The sequence below is a fragment of the Dreissena polymorpha genome, chromosome 1, assembly GCF_020536995.1.
Source record: "Dreissena polymorpha isolate Duluth1 chromosome 1, UMN_Dpol_1.0, whole genome shotgun sequence".
NCBI lineage: Eukaryota > Metazoa > Mollusca > Bivalvia > Myida > Dreissenidae > Dreissena > Dreissena polymorpha.
Window position 1 is genome coordinate 67,022,136 of NC_068355.1, and position 16,070 is coordinate 67,038,205.

Sequence of the window (16,070 nt, forward strand, 5' to 3'; positions counted from 1 at the left end):
CATTGCCCGGAGCAGGTTTCGAACCAGTGACCCCTGGAGTCCTGCCAGAGTCCTGAAGTAAAAACGCTTTAGCCTACTGAGCTATTCCGCCGAGTACACATTGTTGACGTATTTTATACCTTATATGAGCAATCTTCGTAGTTTCAAAAAATTTAACGACAAAAACAGAACTCTCCAAATTATTCAATCGTTTCGCGTTGCAACGCTTTATAATTTTTAGGTTTTAAAAGCGTCAAAAGATGCATATAATGGCTATATTAGAGCATGGTTAATGTTCAGTATTACTGTTTCCTCACAAATATCATAACTAAAACGAAAACTTACGAATCTGAAACAACTTTTTTCAATTTTGTCAATTTACCAAAGCGTGAAAAGATCCCTTTAATGTATATTTTTAATGTTAACAATCAATGTTGCTATTCAACCAAGACATTTTTGTTTTCCTCAACGTACATTTGGAAAGGTGAACTGATATCACAAATATTATCCAGGGACCAGGTTTTCGCTTCTATCATCCAAGTAAGAAAGTGAATTCTGCATAGTTGGGTACATCGTCCCCTTCGAGTTTTGGAGAAAACAGCATGTCCTGACAATCATCATCACTGCAGATGTACCATGACATATTTCAAGAACATGTATCGCAATGCAAATGATTTATTTCCTCATAATTACTTAAATATGATGAAATTGTTTTATCCATTATTATATTAAGTAAATGGGTATTGAAAATAGAAGAACATACAAACTGTGTAAATGACTTATATATAACCGTACCGGGTATTTTAAAATAAAATTCACTATCGTTGAGGACTTTGTACTTTGAAGCTTTGTTTACTTCATTCATGGACCGTTGATGCGCAGTAACAAAGAAATTCGGTAGGTTTGACGAATTATTTATCGATTTGTTATGTTTAGATTACTGCTGATATTTATTACAAGTAGATTGTATAATATGTTACGTTTGTAGCGTTGTTTTTGTATTATATCCATTCGTAAAACAGATCATCATATCATTAAGTACGCCTCTTGATACCATGTATTAAAACTACTCAGTGAACCAACAATTGAAATTAACATAATATAATAGTAATGGATTTTTGTGAACATTTGATTTTTTAAAATCATAAATTATCTTTTTTAATCTGAGAAGTTTGTTTCCAATAGTCGATTTTTGCTAAAAATATTAATCAACAAATATGTTAATGTCCTCTGAATGGAAATCGAAACTATCAAAATAAAATATTCTTAGAATTGATTAAGGCGATAATATGATTGTGTGCAAAATAATAAATACAAAAACTAAAAAAATCAAATACAAAATATATTCAAATGTAACTACTATCAATGTAATTTTATCGCTGACATACATACGGCAATATTTGTTGCAACATACACATAGAGTACACACTCGTTTTAGTTCTTTATCAAGGAGTTTATTTATCGGCTGGGTTATCAGTCTACTTTCGACAAAAATAGCACAAGTTATATATATATATTCGAAAATTAACTCGCGCACGAGAGAGACAATCACATGACGATGAAGATAAATAGGGGAAAGTATTTTAAGTTTGATGTATAATAATATCATTTACACGGTTTTAATTTCGGCGTATTTGAAGAAGATGATGGGTTTGACCTGGATTTAGTGAGATAATTATGTCGGGGGGGGAGGGGTAATTCAATGCCCAATATAATTGCGAACTTTTCTAATTTAAAGGAAACTTACAACAGTTACCTGTCACATAAGCGCGGATATTAACAATTTCATAATTATTTGTCGCTTGGTACCAGCTCCCACGAGAGGACAGGCTCAACTGGTTCTCACCTGATACTCGACTCTCACTTCTGGTTCCGGGACATTAACCCAACCACACCCTATTCCTTGCGTACCAGTGACCAGAAAGGCGTAGTGCAAGTGCCATTGCAAGTGTAGTACTTACGTTGTAAGGACTGCATACAAGCGTGCGTATATATGACCCGCTATCAATCGATATTTGCAATTTAGCCATTGCCAAAGTTCTTTTGACAAGTCAGGACATGGAAAAGCCTTTGAAATCCAACTATGGACGCTGTCAGGTTTTATGGGGCCATTTAAATTGCAGCACAGTGCACTTGAATTTAAGTGCCTAGCACTTGATGGACGAGACCTCCATACTTGTTGATGTAAATTGTAGTCAAATTCAACTTGAAGAGACGTAAGGGAAGTACTGGCGGGCGAAACGAAGCGACGGGGCTGGAACGATACGTACGACCAGCTGTAAGGTATTGGAGAGAAGACGGGCGCCGCCAAGTAGCCCACTGAAAGGAAATGACAAAGATAAGACAACAGAATACCAAGAAGAATCGGTCGGGTCCCCCAAAAAACGACATTGAATGGTTCAGAAAACAATGGAACCAACCTGCACCTTCTCCGGGTATCCCGCTGTTTTATTGCTACCGGTTATCTTCTTGAAACATAATCTGAAAGATAATATATTGTCAGTATATATTGCAAAAATAAAAACTTGTTTATAAGTGTTATACATGGTATAAACATTTGAGTGAAACACATCAGATTTTTCACCCGCCACCACGGTCACACCAAACGAACTTGTAGTAAGAGTCGACAACTTCCATTAGGATTCTGATGAAACAAATCTTTGTTATTAATTTATTATGAACCAGAGCGTGCATACCGTAACGCAATATGACCGTAACACGTCTTAAAATCTTCCTCGGGTATAGCAGAGTCCACATATTGCGTACACATGGCATATCAGAGTGTTCTTTTAGTTATTTTATCAGAAATATATAAATATGGAAACAAACATTGAATTTTGCAACGTTTGACATGCCATACATCCTATCAATTAAAATACATCACTGACACTTAGATTAAAATTTCGTTTAAGCACTATTTAAATGTATGAAGCGGCAATATTTGTTGCAGCATACAGACAGTATACATAAATGTTAAAACTCTTTTTTATTCAAGGAGTTTATGTATACGTTCGACATATTTTAAAATACTTTTTTGTTTGGTTTTGGATAGCTGTTTCACTGCACTGAAGCAAAGCCAGTCGTGGCTTATATTTCAAAGTACAATACTTCGTATTTTCATCATATCTTCGAGACTCATGGGCAATGAAATTGTTGAATTGTCCTGAAATATTTAAATTATTAAGGATGAAGCAGTAAAACCTCCTCATGTTCAGAGTTACCACTTGAAGGTAAAACGATGAGGGCGAGTGGTATAGCTGTAGTTTGAACACCCTTATGCCTAGCCTGGTACACTGCTCGTACTTAGATAATATCATCCAATGACATACAATCGATATAAAATGAGTAACATAATGTCTGAGTGTATGCAAACAATGCAACAACAAACGATTTACATTCACAGATTTAATTAATTCCCGCTTAATCCATGCCATATCAGGCTTTTTCCGCCCTATGCCACGGGTCCGAAATTCGGCCCCATTCCCAATGCAAATCTGGTTGTTTTTTTCCCAATTGAAAAAAAAATTCCCAATTCCAAAAAAAAAAAAAAAAAAAAAATTTTTTTTTTACCTTGAAATATATAAGTTAACCTGATCCGGTGTAGAAAATAGAAAGTGTTGCATAATTAAATTATCTGTTGCATTGAATTTGTTTTAAAAACTGTAAAATATGTAAATGATTACTTAAGACTTTACTTTTTTTCCTCAAAATCCGGCGCTTCGCACGATTTTTTTCACCTCAAATAAGGCCAGGCCTTTTCCCCAAATTCAGATTTAAAAACCTGTACTTATCTCACATGTTCATAATACTTTGTAAAATTTTAATAATAAGTTATCAAAATAGTCGTTATTTACCAGTTAACGGCTTCTTTGAAATATAAGAAAAACATGCGATAATTTTTCCCATTTGAGCCAATTTTGCGAATATTTTTTTTCCCAAAATGGGGATTTTCACGACGCAAAATTCCCAAAATTTCAGTGTGGCGTATTCCCAAAATGAAGCGGAAAAAGCCTGCATATTATTTTTATTTACAGCATGTTTAACCACGCAAAGCCGATAGTTCCATTCACACTGCAGACACTACTTGCGTGATTGACCTATTTATCGTGAAGTCACACCGTAAGGGAGAGAACTCAGTTACAATAGGCATTCGGTAAACTCAGCTTAAAAAAATGATTCACTCAATTAACATATTTTATATAAACTTAAACAGTAATTAGGGTATTAAAATTATATTTACAGTTTAACAAGTTTCTATTGGTCATTCTTATTTTGAGCAACATAGGCACATACGAGCACTCAGGAATTTCATAAACATTAACAATCGCCATTTGTTCAAATACAGGTTACAATGAAAAGATTTGATGAAATAATGTCCAATCGGGACGGTGATATTTCAACTTAACATGCGAATATCACCTGACGCGATGTGTGAGCACAGTTCTTATGCTAGAATCTACGATGATTTCAAGCAGCATTTTCTGAAAATCGAGAGAAAGTGAAAAAAAAAAATTGTATACATAAAACAAATAAATGAAAGTATTGTCTATACACAAGTGCGTTCGTCTGCTTCACTTTGCAATTTATGGGGACATTTAATGAAGAGGACGAATAATATGTATAAAACATGGATACATTTTGATTATTTTATTTGAAGAAAGATTTTGAAATGCAATGAGACCTGTTTTGTCTCATTTGTGTTGTATTTGTCTTTTTCTTCAATCGTTGTATTGTTACTTAAATAAAATACTCGGAGCGCATGCGTGTGACGTCATCACGATATTCTCGTTCTAAATGTTAACAAAATCGTCGATAATAGGTCACCGTACGGTACGACTGGCAAAATCATGTCGGACGCGATGCTTTATTTGCAGGATGGCATTTTGACAAAACAGGCGTTCATTGTCGGCGATCGTATTATAATTGTAAATCGGTTGTAAATGGAAAGAGAAACGCAATCCATGTTCAACCTTTTTAATAACGTTCAAATGTATAACTGAAAATTATAAACAACAATCATAATGACCTCAACTGCACGATACTATTCGCGGCGACTTCGCACGACTTCGCGCCAAATTCACAACTTTCATCAATAAATCACCAAACATAACGAAATAAAATATACGTTACTTGCTTTAAAACGAAGCGTATGCGCAACGGACGACTGGTTAATGCTTAAAGCGTGTTTAATGAAATGTCATATATGATATCATTACATTATTACTCTGCTTATGGTTGCATATTTTGTGGGTGGCTGGATTCAAAGTCAAATTGATATGTTTTAAAAATATATACACATGGGTTTCTCCCACTTAAATTGAGATTGATTTAATCTATTGTAACGACATTATTTATTGCACATGGTATGGGTTGGATGAAGTTAGTTAGTTCATGTGCAATGCACATGAGACGAACGTAGAATTAATGATAGCATAATTATAACTTTAAAACATTAAATTTATTTCGTTTTTGCAGATGCAAATACTTTCCATTAATAATGAAAACCTTGTATGAAGCTCGAGTAAGAATCAGGAAAATGGTGTGACATAGTGATTGTATTAAATATAGGCGTGTAAATTATGCATCAAAATAAAACTTGTGAGAAATACGGTCGCTGTTTACAACGTGTCTGAAATAGAACGCGATATATCCTACAAATAATTTTGAAATGTTCAAGTTAAATAACAATTATCATTAGTAAGACTTTGAACAGGGTTGAGTGTCTTTTTAACGCGTATTGTTTTGTTTAATTAGCATGAATTGGCATTAACGTTTACTTTTCTTAAATTCTATTGTCTACCTGCTTGGTCGTTGCATTATTGGCCCTTTATCTTGATCAGTGTATGCAATTATTGTTTAGAAAAATATGGATTGGTATATACAGTTAAGGGATTTGAAAACAAATGTCAGCGTACAAAAGACAGGCATAAGTGCATAAACACATTGTTCTTTAAATTTCTTTCACACAAAGCAATTAGTGGCACTTTGAACCTGTAAGTGAAAACATAGAAAAGTGAAAACACAGAAAAGAACTTGAGAAGAAAGAAGAAGAAATAATACGCATTGAATACATTGCAGTTATCTCCCTCTCTATCCAGTGATTTCCTTTCAACTAAACGGTCATGCAGGCTCAACAAGAAAATCTATTATATATATTCAAATTGTCTTAAGATGATCAATGAGCTCATTTGTTATTGTTTTCTGACCTTAAAATAAACATTTCAAGTATTTAATGCGATATGACATAATGATAGGACATTTACCAACTAGTAGTCTAAAATCATAAAAAATATAATAAAAATATACATTATTTTAAGATTATCTGCCACAAATGATTATATTATAAACAATTCGATTACAAGCTTTTAGTTGTAATATTTATACACGTTATAAATACAAGATACAGTATAATTATACACTAATTAAAATGTATAGTGTATTTATGTACTAATATCATGTTGATAAAAGTATGGTACATCATCAAAGGACACCAGGTACACACAAAGAAAGTTACAAACTATCGCGTAGTCCTACCACTAGCATTGATGGATCAAAACGTTATTAAACATAGGGCGATGCGTTAGTGGGGCGAATCGTAAGCTTATTGTTTACAGTTAATCAATCCAACATGTATATAGATCTGCACAACACACTAGTCCATATAAACGGACTCCCAGAGCCTTTGATAATTTTTGCTGTGGCAGCTCTGGGAGTCTATATGCACCCCTTATATACACAAGTGCAGGTCCGTGTGCTTCCCTAAGCAAACGTCGTTCGAGACAAATTGAGAAAATAATGAATATACTTCAAAAGCATGTTAAATTTACCTGAATGGAAACCTACGGACGTTATCCTTTGCATGCACCATAAAAAACACGACGATGTTTCAACACACTATTCTCGTTGAGATTTTTATGATAAAATTTGAAACAGTGTATTCTGTGTCGAATATTTGACATCGTTATCGACCTAGGCTACTTCACATAACCTGATGTGCAAAATATTGGGTACTGCTACCTAACCGATAGCGAAACTTAAAGTAAGCCGGCAACAATGTGACAGTTTCCAATATAGTGGATACTTCGTACACTCTGTACGAAAGAAAAACGAAGTTAATTAAAAGCAATTATTTCTTGCTTTAATGGTACCATTGATACAAGTCATTTTGAAATCCCATGTTTGAGACTGAAACAAAAATCGTCGTTAATACCATGCCATCCTATGTAACAGCATTATACAGTATAACCTGTGTTAAGCAGCCAGTCAATGGCAATGTCGATGTGGCCGCTGAAGACAGATTGCTGCTTTAGTGTGTTGACCACGTTTTTTATGATTGGTCAGTTGAACGTAGCATCCTTATTGATAATGATAATGTCTAAAATAATATATAGAAGTATATGTACTTGTTTATTGTATACTTGCATGTACTTTTAGTTAAATAATATATGAAATATCACGTTAATCTTATCAAACCTCAGTTTCTTAACTGAATATTTGAAAAATCGTTTAAAACATATTTACACTAAGCTAAGTTTCGAGTCAAAGTGACATGAATGTTGAACATATAAATCATTTTTATTAGAACAATTCAGAATTTAATACCATAAACGTTTTCATAGATATTTTTTAACGTCACAATAGAATATTTGATTTATAAATACATATTTTTCACTTTCCTACTTATTTAATAATGGTGTCGAAAATTTTGATCATTTTGTAATGTCGAAAAAAATGTATAAAAATGTCAAAACTTCATACATTTCAAACAAAAGTATTGAACCTATATAATAACTAGCAAAATTATATATATATTTTTTAATATTTCAGGTGAATGTGTTTGTGCCAAACCAAGCGGAAAACTGATGCTAGGACAACAAAGATAATATATCGAAACACCATGTCACTCTCGGGTGCAACAACAACCTAATTGGCAATCTGATGACATCCAACGCCTTTGGAAATATAAGTATGCACTGTGGCGACTTCGTATAAAAACCAGTTATCAGATGTCTCGTGACCGCCTGACAGGTTGAACAATGGATATCATCTTGAAATCTCTGGAACGTTATCGCCCTTTATTTCACAACAGACAGGAGGTGACCGTTTATTACAACGTGTGGTAACCCCCCCCCCCACCCCCCTCATACCCTAATGTTTGCCTATCAAAGTGGGTCGCATTTATACTATCTGAATATAAATGAATATGTATTTAAACTACCGAAATAACATTTCAAACATAGCAATATGCTACAAGCATAGTTTGTTAGTAGGAAGATACAGAACAATAAAACATTGAAATTGAAAAAAGGAAAGCTTTTGTAACGCTTTAAATTCTTCGCTACAGTTGCTGACATCGTGCGTTTGGTTTACACGAGGTAAACATGCAGCTTGTAGTATAGACCCTTTTTTAAATAACGATAGTAACAATGTATTTCTTAATTAAACTGCAAAGGGTTTAGTAAATGTGCTGTAAATTGAAGACATCAAATGAGAAACATAAAATAAACATGAATGTGTGAACATGTTTAAGCAAAGAACAAGAATAAAGATATGCATTAAATTGATTATTAACATTAGGTTGCCTGCACCTGTCCGTCAGGATGTTAGTTAATGCTTTTACCTAGGTTTAGGGTTAGAGTTAATGAATGCCGTTCACTTGCGAAGAAATAAGATGGCTGTAGTCCAGTCAATCTACACTTTGACCTCAAATTAATTGCAACAGTATTTCTGAGTGCTCAAATATGCTGATTAAAGCATTATATTAATAATATAAAAAGTCTGGAAAAATCCATGTTGGGGAAAGTTGTAAAATTTGTTATTTTTTAAAAGTAATTTTAATAAATGATTTTTGTGACTGGTCTCGACTACCGTAGATCTACAAACGAATAACATCGACTGCAGATGAACGATAGTGGGTTTCGATTATTTCTTAAAGCCGGACAATATAAGGATCAACATTCAAATGAGATAGGTAAGTCTAGCAATATATTCTTATTCAATAATTTATATTTTAGCGCATACAGGTATAAACGATGCAGAATGTCCGTAAATGATAAATGTAATGTGTTTTCGTGTTTTCACATTGATGACAATCCAAAAACGTTTATAAAAGCATCTGTCGTCTCAAAACAGGAGCTCCAATGATCGACGTTGTGGTTTTTTTTTTGTTAAATTTCTTCTGCACATGTATTTATATTCTGCTTTTGATTGATAATGATAAAGCTATTACCAAAAAATCGAGTTATAGCGGTGACGAGAACTTGTAGAAAAATGAAAAACTACGGAAGACTATATCTGCCATAAAATCTTTAAACGTATTTAAAAACCGAACTTTTAAATGACGTCTTTAATGTATACATAATAATCGTCATGATTGCTTGTAAAAATTCGCGTAGACGTGTAGTTCAATATACTGCTTTGTTAATAATCTGAATGTATACATCATGTACTGCGTTGTTTTTTAATCTTGCTTATTGGTTTTTTTTATCGTAATTATGTGGAATCTGTAAGCGGTAGTTTGACAACAATTCAAAGACAGTGAAACTAAGTGAGAAGGGCTGCCATGAAATCAATGATGCAAGTGAAAAAAGAAATGACAGTTTGAGAGTTGAATCCGGACAGTTTTTCAATGTGGAGTGCAGAAAAACATTTTGTTACCCAAACTATATTAAAATAGACAATAGGTGTGCTTTCTTCTCTATTCGGTTCTGATGGACTTATCAGGGAGTCCCAGAAATGGCAACTTGCAAAAGCGATTAGGAATGTTGGGGACTACATGCATGAAGAAAACCTTAATGATACAAACTACAGATATGTACGGGATGGAAGCTTATTATTACATCAAGTGTCTTGGAGGAAGGGGATGTTGTTTTCAGAAATGTCCGAGACTTACGTTAAATAAATCAACAACAGGTATCCTAATCCTGTCATTGTATTTGACGGATATGCATCTGGTCCATCTACAAAAGACACGACACATATACGAAGAACTCATGGTATAACTGGTGCAAAGGTGTATTTCACTGAATCGACGCCGTTATCAACAAAGAAGGAAACTTTCTTAAAGAGTACCGAAAACAAACATAACTTCAGTTTTGCGCTTGCTGGAGAATTGGAGAGGAATGGGTTCGATGTTGACCACGCTCAAGGGGATGCTGATGTGTTGATAGTAAAGACTGCTTTACAAATTGCAGAAACCAGCAATGTTGTCATCGTAGGTAATGACACGGACTTGCTAGAAATTGTCCTGTATCACATAAAGTGAACTCATAAAACAGTCGTCTTAAAGACAACAGCCAAACAAACGACATCAACAGTTGTTCTGAAATGGGATATTCAGAAGGCAAAACAAGTATTGGGCGGACAAACCAGAACGTTGCCAGTTTTACATGCAATATCTGGCTGTGACCCATCATCCCATATTATCGGCATTAGCAAAGGCGCAGCTTTAACAACTTTCCTGAAACATTAAAAGGGAGTTAACCATGCCTTCGATTTTTTGTCACACAGCACCAAGGATGTTGTTATTGTGAGTGGTGAACGAATTTTGGTGGCATTATTTGGCGGACTGTCCGTTAAGACACTGGATTTATTGAGGTTTAGGATGTTTTCGCTAAAGGTCATGTCGAGAACCAACTACGTTTAGATAAAGTCATTGCCACCAACATCCGCCGCCGCTAAAAACCACAGTATGAGGACGTTTTTCCAAGTTCATGAATGGATTGAAAACGGAGAAATTCTTTCGTCTACTGAATGAGGATTCGAACTGAAAGACAATAAGTTTATGCCCCAGAAAACGGATCGACCTGCTGCACCCGAGAAGCTTCTGAAAATGGTGAAATGCAAATGCAAACAACACTGTGACACAAAGAGATGTTTATGTAGGAAAAACGGTTTAGAGTGTTCTGCGGGATGCTCAGGATGTCGTGGAATCAGCTGTACAAATGTAGAGAAGTACAACGAAACCGACTCTGATATTGACTAAAACACATGTTTAATAAATGAGACGCAAATTGTACAATGACGCATTCATTGTTAGACTTCAAGATTAACTAAGCTCAGAGTTTAAACTATCATTATAACCATTATTGTTACTGCGACTTTAAAACCATGTTTTACATCATTTGCATTTTGTTTTTTTATTCAAAGATGTACTTATTAGTTTACGTAACATAATTTTATTGAAATTATTATGTACAAAATAATCAAGTTTACAGATTTTATAATAGTTACATAGTTTAACCGCATAATATGATATTTTAAGGTCAACCATTGTGTCCCAAGGTCAATGTATTATTATATATCTTTAATATTTAGCAAATGTGTTTGAACTTAATTCAGAAAAGCTATGTATCTGATACTCTCTTTATAGAAAATTCACATGAATTGAAATTAAATTACTTTGAAAAAGACAACCCCTCCCATTCTTTATAAAGAGATACAATACAAGTTAAAATAAATATTTGTATAATTATGAAAATTCTGACAGATATATTCTTATCTCACATTGTTATATTCAACACTTCTCAATAAAAGCTATGTGTTATCATATAGAAATACCCCACAAACTTTTCAATTTTATATATAAAAAGGGGACAAATAATGTGTAATGAAAGATAATATAGTTTCTGTTACTTTTATTGTCATTATAGGTTTATATATAGCTATGTTAACATGGATGTTTTATGTAAAAATGATGGGAAATGAAATTCATTTGAATTTTAGGGAGTTTCAAAGTAGAAAAATAAATAACTTCATTAGCCTATATTTGGTCTCGTTTTGTGTACCTTTCCCCAGCTTAGATTTTTCTAGACTTTTGATCTGTTATACTGTATGCATTTATGATTTTAAAACACCCAACACATTTTCTGTTGCAATTTGTTTGAGGTTTATGGCGTATCTGAGCTAGAATGACACGACGATTATGTAGTCAACATGTCAATGGTCAAAGTAACAGGGTATTTTTACATAAAACTCACAACAAAGATTGAGAAAGAGTTAACCAATGACCATGCTAATTTTTATTATGTCTCCTTGGTTGAGGTCAAAAAGTCAATGAAACAGGAGATTGTTACACGAAAATCGTTTCGAAACACTTTGGCCCACAATAACTGGGCGTTCTGTATGGAGTGGTATTTTTAACCAGGTTTTCCGAAGGAAAAACTGGTTATTAGATTGGCGAATGCGGCGGGCTGGCGGGCGGGCAGGCGGAACAAGCTCGTCCGCTCTCTAAATCAAATAGTTTTCATCCGATCTTTACAGAACTTGGTCATACGTCGTATCTAGACAATCTCTAGGTCAAGTTTAAATATGGGTCATGCCGGGTTAAAAACTAGGTCACTGGGTCACTTAGTGCGTTTAAAACATTGAGCATGTTGTTCGCTCTCATTCAAATAGTTTTCATCCGATTCTTACGTAACTTGGTCAGAAGTTGTATCTAGACAATATCTAGGTCAAGTTCGAATATGGGTCATGCCGGATTAAAAAGTAGGTCACGGGGTCACTTAGTGCGTTTTAAACATTGAGCAGCATGTTGTCCGCTCACTAATTTAAATAGTTTTCATCCGATCTTTACAAAACTTGGCCAGAAGTTGTATCTAAGCAATATCTAGGTCAAGTTCGAATATGGGTCATGCCGGGTCAGAAACTAGGTCACGGGGTCGAAAAACAGATTGATTTTGAAACAAGGGGGGTTATTGTGATGAACGATCAGTAGCAATGCACAATTTGAGTTGCAGTTGTCTCCCTTTATCAGACTTTTTCTATTGAAAACCTGGTTTTGTGACAATTTTGTCCCTTGTTTATTTTGCAATTGACGAGATGGGTTATTCATCAGAATGTCTGCCTTATGTATGTTACATTATTTGTGTATATTAACATGTTTTTAAATGATATACTAGAAGCATATCTTAAAAAATCTTTTTTTTGCAAGCGCATAAATACTGTCGTCGAATTAATTAATGATCCAGGAAATACAGGTCTTAGTGAGCTCGTCCATCACTTAAGCAAAATATCTTCGACTTCTACCATTTACGCGGTATACTCTTAAAACTTCTCTTTATTTAAAGGGTGTAACAGGAAGCTATTGTGACACATTAATGATATGTTTACGATTGTAGTTATCTTGTGCGAACAACTTGTGAGAATGACCTAACCAGTTTTCAAATACAACATTAACATACTATGTAGTAAACATATGTAATACATAACTGAAAATAAAACCAAGCTTATTTATGTCTAGAAAATTTATATGTGCAACAGCTACAATTCCAATTTTATAGTGGTTTTTGACGTTGCGCTATCAATGGTTGATTACTATCCTTTGTCTCCGGCTAATTAAACAATATTATTTGATTATTAATATGGCTAGTTTTTCAATTCATTCATTGGGGATATATCTGTAAGGAGCATTCAGGTGGGTGGCATTCGGCTAAAACGTTAAAGGTATATGTTAAGTTTGTTTATTTTGTCTGATTCAACTAAACAAATATTTCTCTTTAGCGTACTAGCAAATTTAATTAAATCATGAATATCTATGCATTGATTCGCTTGTAACAACAGTCAAATTTCATAGAAGAGGATGTCACAGCATCACGGTCTTAAATTATGATTTATTATTGTGTAGCTTTTTTGTTATGAAGAAATTGCTTCTATTGAAAAACGTTTTAAACATAAATGTTTACATGGATATTTTCCTACAATGTACATTTTCAATAGAGCTGATACTCTTCCATTCACCATGCAGTTCTTATAATTATTCTAAGGCGTGATGATAATTTGCAGCTTCCAAAGATATTTAGATCACTTAAGTACATATTAGGTCATAATTTACTCTACAAACTGCATAGCATTGTTGTTTACTGCTCATTGCTTATCTTAAATATGTTAGTATCATTACACGGTTTTATATTGATATTCTTGTACGCAATCTCTTTTAAAGGCACTTCCCTGCTTGAGAGGGCGCTCAAACCATTCATTCACCGCCATTGCTTGACAATTTTGATTTTAAACTTCTTCGTTAAACTGAACAGATTATCAAAGAAACTTGCTCAAAAGCCAGTGTACTTGCCCCAAAAATACTCTGCAGGCCTTACTGAATTCAAACTAGGAAACACTGTAAGGGGTTGTGCTTGAACATTAGCTGAAATCTGCTGTCAGTTCTTCTGCCTGCTCACAATTTGGTGACAGTGGTAATTTACATAACTTGGTCCTGTGAACTGCTCTTTGTATGACATTCTAATGAAACACAGATTGAGAAAGTGCAGTAGTGCAGACGTTTGTTGGCGTGACATTGCCAAATGAACAGACATTATATTAGAAAAAAGATTAAAGAAACCCTGATATTTCCCAAGTAACAGTTTAATTTTGTTTTTAGAAATTATGAATAGTACTGTACATTTTTCAAATATCAGCAACAAGGCTTGTTAACTCTTTTCAAAATGTCAAGTATAAACCGTGTGGTTTTTTAAACAACATATTATAAAATGTCTAAATTACCTATCATGACATATTCTTCTAAATCAAGAAACAATATAATAACTTACTTGACAAAGTAACATTTGTATAGTGTGGACAAGTTTTCGTTTAATTATCCTATTTTTACTTAAAATCAGCTGTATAATTTTAAAAAAATGGTGGCATGAACATAATCACAGCCGACAGCTAATAAGTTTTATATAATATAATTTGAATAGTTTTATATGGGTATGGTTGAAAATTCATGATTAAATTCAAACATTATTTTTTTTACATCATCAATTACCATGATATAATGGATATTTATGTATTTATTATTTTATTATAGCGTAAATGATAAATGGAAAATGTGTCTAGTTACATTTGTGATAACTTATGTTAATTGTATAATTCATTTGCAGGTGATATCATGCCTTATAGTGTTTTAGTGTCGTAGTAAAAACTGGCAAATGGCATCAATTACTTTCTTGTATCAATTGATTATTTGTTTTCGTTGTATAACTTATATCTGGTTTCTTAGGATGAAAGCAAGACGCCAATTAAGTTTTAGGTTTATAATGGCTATGTATCAGGGGCACACACCACTCAAAATGTATCTTAACAAGTGCAAATAAGTCCGAGTGGGAGGGGGTACGCGTATGAAATATTGTTTTAGTTTTCGTATAAGGCGCGGTATTATGTAGCATATTAACTTATGGTATTTATTTATTGTCATTTAATTTAACGGAACAATGCCTGTGTGTACCTCTATGTATTTAAAGTATTGCCTTTGCGTTGCGTAAAATCATACGGTAAATTAAGAACGACACATGTGGACACACTGACACTTGACATTATATATCGCAATGTTGACGCTAAATGACGGAATCAACGCTTAATATAGCCTCTATAACACTTTATGTCTCACACTATTGCTCTGTCTTAACTTTAGACGCATGAATGGTTCGATACGTATACTCTTTTAATTGATTTCCTTGCAGGCTCCTGACACCGGTCTGTCGGTGGCGAGGCCTGACGACTGTCTGTTGGTGGCGGCCATAGACTTCGGAATGACCTATTCCGGATGGGGATTCTCGTTTAATTATGAGTTCCAAACTGATCCAACAAAAATTTCCACTTTGAATTGGTCTGATGGCAAAACGATTTCTCCGAAAGGCTAGATATAGAATACCTTTTTGCTAGATCAATGCGTGTTAGCAACGTTACAGACTAATCCCATTATTGTGACTTTTGTTTATATGAACACATTTCTATCAACGGATTGATACAACTAATCCTAATCTAAAAAATCAAAATTCGTGCGCAACTGATAAATGGAATATTACAATACTTGAGTGTACCGGTGTGTTTAAATAAATTAATAGCTTTTAAGTCATCTTATTCCACTCTTTCTGCGAGCTCATGGAATACAATCATCTCACGCGGTACAACCTACGTGCATACACGGTCATGTCATATTCCATATATATCTCAAACAATTTCTCTCAAACAAAATGTATATATATATATATATATATATATATATATATATATATATATATATATATATATATATATACTCATACTGGGTTAAATATAGGGTCTGTGATATATTTCCGGAGTGTTGGGTACTTCCC

The 16,070-nt window shown here is 33.8% G+C and overlaps 1 long non-coding RNA gene across 1 annotated transcript; it reads left to right on the forward strand.

Moving 5' to 3' along the window:
- Nucleotides 1-797: 797 nt before the first annotated feature.
- Nucleotides 798-15,825, forward strand: LOC127833508 (uncharacterized). The gene is made up of 3 exons (XR_008027453.1): nucleotides 798-876; nucleotides 7,807-8,075; nucleotides 15,435-15,825. It is a non-coding gene; the product is annotated as an uncharacterized LOC127833508 (long non-coding RNA).
- Nucleotides 15,826-16,070: the final 245 nt, after the last annotated feature.